The sequence below is a fragment of the Podarcis bocagei genome (assembly GCF_964188305.1).
Source record: "Podarcis bocagei genome assembly, chromosome: 2".
NCBI lineage: Eukaryota > Metazoa > Chordata > Lepidosauria > Squamata > Lacertidae > Podarcis > Podarcis bocagei.
The window spans coordinates 58,230,272-58,236,271 of record NC_138126.1 but is presented as its reverse complement, the minus strand read 5'-3'; the positions used below and the strand labels follow the sequence as shown (position 1 = coordinate 58,236,271).

At 44.1% G+C, this 6,000-nt stretch overlaps 1 protein-coding gene across 1 annotated transcript in view; it reads left to right on the top strand.

Annotated features, from left to right (window-relative positions):
- The first annotated feature begins 377 nt into the window (after positions 1-377).
- The window catches only part of GRM2 (glutamate metabotropic receptor 2), an 86,414-nt gene continuing 80,791 nt past the window's right edge, over positions 378-6,000 (top strand). The window contains exon 1 of the mRNA XM_081177692.1: positions 378-1,019. The gene's annotated coding sequence lies outside the window, so the exon portion shown is untranslated. The remainder of the gene's footprint in view (positions 1,020-6,000) is intronic.

The following is a 6,000-nucleotide window of genomic DNA, read 5'->3' as shown; positions in this document are numbered from 1 at the left end:
AACAAAATAGATCCCACCAGCTACTATCTTGGAGTCATGGCAGCTGCATGTGAAAAATGCTGCAAGGCTTTGCCTTTCTGCTATGGGCCTTATCTACTTGCCTGTCATTTCTTCTCCCTAATATTTCTTTTATAACTTGCCTTAATTTACATTCTTACCCTTAACCCTTGAAGCTAATAATTTCAGGACGTTTAACAGATGTTGTCACAAACATGCATTTATGGCTTTAGGTTAACGCCCACTTGAGGATTGTGAAGAGGCATCCTGAGATAACCCTCTGCTGCCTCCAGTCCCTTAGTAAGCTTGGGGGGGACCCCTTTATGGTGGTTTCTGTACTGGGATCCACCTACAGAATCCAAACAGGATTGTTTCTAAGGATCAGTACTGATCCTGACGACCAGAAGGAAGTATCAGTACCATAACAAATGAAAGCCCTTTACAAGGTTCAGACCTTTCCTCCATCGCTTTGGTATCCTGGGAGCAAAGAATTTAAGCAGAGGGTGTGCTCGCTGTGGCTTCCTGCGCGAAGCATTGCATACTGAAGCCCCCTTGCCCCGGGAGCTTGAATTTAGCACCACGTTGTTGGACAGCTCCCTCCGGGGAAGGCTTTGTGCTCCTGGCCCCCGCGCGGGGAGTTTGATTTCAGCACCCTGGATTCGGACAGCTCCCTGCCGAGATAATAAATGCTTGGCAAGCTGCTTGACATCAGCGTCTTTGGAGGAGTTTCAAACGTGAATCAAATGTGTGAGCATCGCGGCGAGCGAGAGACCCGTTTGTACGCTAAGCAAATCAAGAGCTTTCAACACCAGAGCTGTGGGCAGCTACTTATGCAAGAGAAGAGGATTCAGAGGCGCAGCACCTCCAGCACTTGACAGAGGCGGCATCTTTACAGCAAGGAGCAGGCATCCAGTCCGCCAGGAGAAAGAAAGTCAGAGCATCTTTGCCCAGCTCGCCTGGGAAACCTCACACAGAAGAGAGACGCTTCCTCATCACCTAACAGGTGTCTCTGCTTCGCAAAGGTAAGCTTTGTTATTCAAAAATGCCGACAATGAGTGGAATTCGAAACCGTGCCTCTTTATTTTGTCATTTTCTGAAACATGCTGCTACACAGTGCTTCTTTTTCGAGAGGGTTCTGAAGGCTTTACAGTGCTATTTCTTGCTCTTATCTCGCATCATCAAACTGATATTTTCTGTTGTTTCCCGTCTGTCCTCCTTTCCTCCCCCGCCAGTCCCTGGCATTTGGTTGTGGTGGGATGAATTAGTCCAACACGTTGCTTTTTAATCCTATAGATATCCTTGGCATCTAATCCTATTCTTCCCAACAGATTTAGAAGCTAATAGAAGATTGCACTGGAAGCTAGTTGTCTCTCTGCCAAACACCCACAGCCATTTCTGGTAATTAATTATCTTTCAAAGTTTAATTTGGAAGTCATATCAATCCACTTCAGAGCTCATTGTATGAGCTTGATCCAGGATGTGAGAACCACTATTTGAGATCTCACAGGTAGCAAACAACAGCAGCAGCAGCAACAACAACATTAAGTTTTGTAACTGGTGCTTCTAGGAAAGGAATTTTGTGTGTGTGTTTAACATTACTATCAGCTGTATCACAGTAGTGACCCTATTTGATGATTTCCTGCAATTCTAGCTATTCACTGATACTTTAGAAGAAAAATGTGGGGGTAAAAATAAAAGTGTTTGATAATACCCCAAATGATTAGCTTTTCAAGTTGTATGTTAAAAAATTGAAACATTTTCAACAAGAAATGAGAAGATGTTGACAGGAGGAGGCAAGCATGAACACACGGGTTTGCTTCCACTGTCCCAAACCTGTAATGCCTTGCCACTTCATTCTAACTTATAAGTAAGTGTTCATATTTCTTGGTTTAATACTTTAACCAGGTTACATTTTGCCACATATGTGGATGTCCCCCACAGGGATTTAGAAATAAAAATCTAAAAATCTATTTCTTCTCATTTTTCTATACTAGCAGTAAATAAAAAAAGTCACAAAACAATTAACAAGTTAGGTAAAATCAAGATTGAGAGCAGGAAAAGTTCTTTCTTTCTATTTCCTTCCTTCCTTCCTTCCTTCCTTCCTTCCTTCCTTCCTTCCTTCCTTCCTTCTTGGTTCCCAGCAGGGATATCCTTTATAATCTAGAGCCAGAGGCAGGCTAAAGAATAGAGTGCTAGAACATTTAACGAACTCCTAAGGGAGAGGATGTAAGGTAGCTTGTCTCTCAGCTCAAAAGAAATAGCCAGATGAAGCCCACGCTGTAAGACATGTTAAACAAAGAGCATTATTTATCATTCACTGAATTTAAAAAAGCTCAAATACCTTTCCAAAAAGTTGATTCTATTTCATAAACGAGCATGGTCTAACTTATTGCATTGCTTCCTTTAAAAACAAACCAATGAATACTTGTAAAAATAGAAAGTCTGATCAGCATGTCCATTTCCCCACTGGTGTCTTTCAAATGTTCTGTTTGACCAGCTACTCTGAAAAGCAGTCTGAATTAATTTGTGTGAATTTAAAATCACCCTGGACTGCCATCCATCAGACAACGACTGACAGAGCATCTCCCACTCAGAAAGCTGCCCCTACAGAATGTCTCTTTTGGGGTGATGCATTGAAATGACTGATGGTGTCAATTAAGCAAGGAGACATGGGAGCCTTGTTCTTGCCCTCAGAATCTCCTTGTATGTTTTTGAATGCAGATCACCACCAAAACCCAAGCCTTAGAACTCTAATATTTGGTGGGTGGGTGAGAACAAGGCAGAGAAGCAGGAGATTGAAGCGCTGTGTGGCAGCTTGCATGTTGCCATTGCTCTTATGTAAAAGATACATCGCTCCTGCCCTCACAACAATGTACCACTGATGTCCTTCTAGACACTTATAGATCTTAGAAGGGTCTTGGCAGAGATTTTTGACCACAAGTGTATGAAGGCAGATATCCAAACGGCCTTAAGCAAAGAGCATTGCCAACTGGGGCAATTTCTTACTGCATGGCCCTATCCAGGAATACATCTTAAGTTTATATTAAAGTTGAGTGTGTGAGTGTTAGCTGTGATTCCTGCTTTTCAGGGGATGTTCCTTTGGGTCCATTCCAACCCTATAGTTCTATGATTCTGAGAGTGGTGTGGTGCATGGTATAGAGTGTGAGACCTGAACTGATGATAACCTGGATTCAAATCCTATCTTGGTCATGAAGTTCACTTATGGAGTGGCATAAAGCAAGTCTCTTAGCAGGATTTTTGTGAAGATAAAATGGGAAAACACCATGGGTGCTGCCTCAGGCACCATACAGGGAGGGCAGGATAACATTTGAAAAATAAAACAATGTTTCTTGAATCTTATTGGTGTGTGTGGAGTGAGGTCTAGGGAGGAAGGCTCTGCCAGTTTATCTCACTGGAAACAACAGGGCCATATCCACTTGTGGCAAATGAGGTACACCTGTTGGCCTAAGAGGAACTGAGAAATAATGAAAATAATTGTTGCTTGAGTCAATATACAGAGCAGGGCCAAATGGAGTTGAACACCCTCATAACACATGTCTTGCAAAAACTAAGCAGGAATTAATGTTACAAGTGGATCTAAAAGCAGTGACAAGTAAAAGTACAATCCAGAGTTCGCCATACATGGAGATCCTGATAACAGTTACCAGTTGTGACTGTAGCCAAACCCTGATCTGCGAAACCAAAGGGTGAAATGGGGTGGCAGTCTCCACTCAGCCCAAAAGGGCTGTGCCAGCCTCTGCCAGTGGAGTGACGCTAGTGTCACTCTTCAGCATGAAGTCCCCTATTTCACCCACCCCAAATGCAAGTGAGTGGAAGTATCATGGAAGCACCATGGACAGGATCCCCATGAGTGGTATCACACAGAGACCCCCAAAACAGAACAATCTGTGGGGAGAGGCTGAATCAGCCCGCAACCTACTGGATCCCAAGTGCCTCCCAAGTGCCATCACTTGACATCTAGGCTGGTGTAACATGGAGCAGGGGTTTGCCTGCCCCATTGCATTCCGCCCTCGGTCAGCCAGCGTGAGTGGCAGGGCTGCAGATATAGTGGTGGCTACAGAGCTCCATCACACCCCAATGCTGCCCAATGAGGGCTAGGATTGCTATGCCCGCTGCTTTTCTGGAACCATAGGAAGCAGCTAGCCACAGGTCGATCCGAAGGTTGGCGGACAGCGCTGCTTCCTAGAAGACTGGTTCTGCCTCAGCAATAGAGAAATGGCCAAGTGAGCCCTGTTGCTACTGCATGGATAGGGCATCATTAGGTTACGGTTCTTCAAAACAACACATAGAGCATTAGCATTTTTAGAGAAGGAACGAATAGAGGACAATACAATATCCCCGAGCCCTTTTATTAACTCTTGGACCATCTATATCCCCTGTTTTGTGTATCGATTATGGTAGCCCCACCTTACCAAGACAAATCTAATGAAACAGGGAAATATCTATTATAGAATATGTTCTTACATATGTAACAGCCAAGGGAGAATTGGATAAAGATGTACACAATTCTGAATGGCCTGGGGCAAAAGAGGAAAACAAAATAATAATAAAAATCCCCCCCTGAACTGCTCTTCCACTGCACCTCTACAAAATTCCAGAATTGGAGGGCACCTTCTGAAATGAACATGCAGCAAAGTGATCAAAAGGAGCTCTTCTCCCTCTTTCCCACAAAACTGTCTCTTGGGATCCTTTTGCAATGGAATGTGATTTACCAGCTGCTGAGAGGGCAAAGCAACAGGGGAGGGCAACAGCCTTCCTGCCCTCCCTATGAGCTTCCCAGAGGCGCCTGATTGGCCCCTGTGAGGAACAGAATCATTAGTCTTGTCCAGCAGGACTCTTCGTATATTCTTATGTGCAAGTGGATTTAAAACAACAACAGCAGCAACAACAAGGCAAGTTCATAAAAGAGAGGCGTATTGACAAAGACTTTTAATTAAGGTGGCCAAGGCATCTCTGCCATCTTGCTGAATGGATTTCTAAGCACAGAAATGCTGGAGGCTCCAAATGATTGATAGTAAATGGATGTCTCTGGCAGTACTTCATTCTGTTAGACATTTTATTTAAATCAGGCAGAAGTAGTCTTTATTAAAAAAATGGAAAGCTGGGCTAAATATTCCATTGGTCTGATCCAATTACAGCTTTCTCTTAGTGTAAAATTGCCTCAGCGATCCTTCCTTGTCTATAAGGGGGACAGTGAAGTGGAGTGTTTATAATCTGTTTGCAACCTCTGGTTGCAAGGAAGTCTTTATGACAGTTGTTCTTCCAGGAATAGATATTAAAATGTGACATTATACAAATGTTTGACTAGAAGGAGACCGAGAGGTCAAATTTTTATCACTGGGTCTTGAAGAAACCATCTTTTTTGTTCTGTCAGATTGGAACAAACTTTCTGCACTCCAGAGCAGCCTTCGCTAAACTGGTGCTTCCCATATATTTTTAGCTACACAACTTCTGACATCTCTGTTCCTTGGCCATGATGATTGGGTCTGATGGGAAGGAAGGGTAGTCCAAAACATCTGCAGGGCATCAGGCTGGGGGTGGCACTGTGGTCTAAACCACTGAGTCTCTTGGGCTTGCTGATTGGAAGGTTGGCGGTTCGAATCCCCGCAACAGAGTGAGCTCCCATTGCTCTGTCCCAGCTCCTGCCAACCTAGCAGTTCGAAAGCACGTCAAAGTGCAAGTAGATAAATAGGTACTGCTGTGACAGGAAGGTAAACGGTGTCTCCGTGAGCTCTGGTTTCTGTCATGGTGTTCCATTGCACCAGAAGTGGTTTAGTCATGCTGGCCACATGACCCAGAAAGCTGTCTATCGACAAACACCGGCTCCCTCGGCCTGAAAGTGAGATGAGCACCACAACCCCATAGTCGCCTTTGACTGGACTTAACCATCCAGGGGTCCTTTACCTTTACCTTTTACTCTAGCACTTAATCCCCACTAAGAGGATATGTTGCTGCACGACCTCCACAGGGCAGTGAATATTT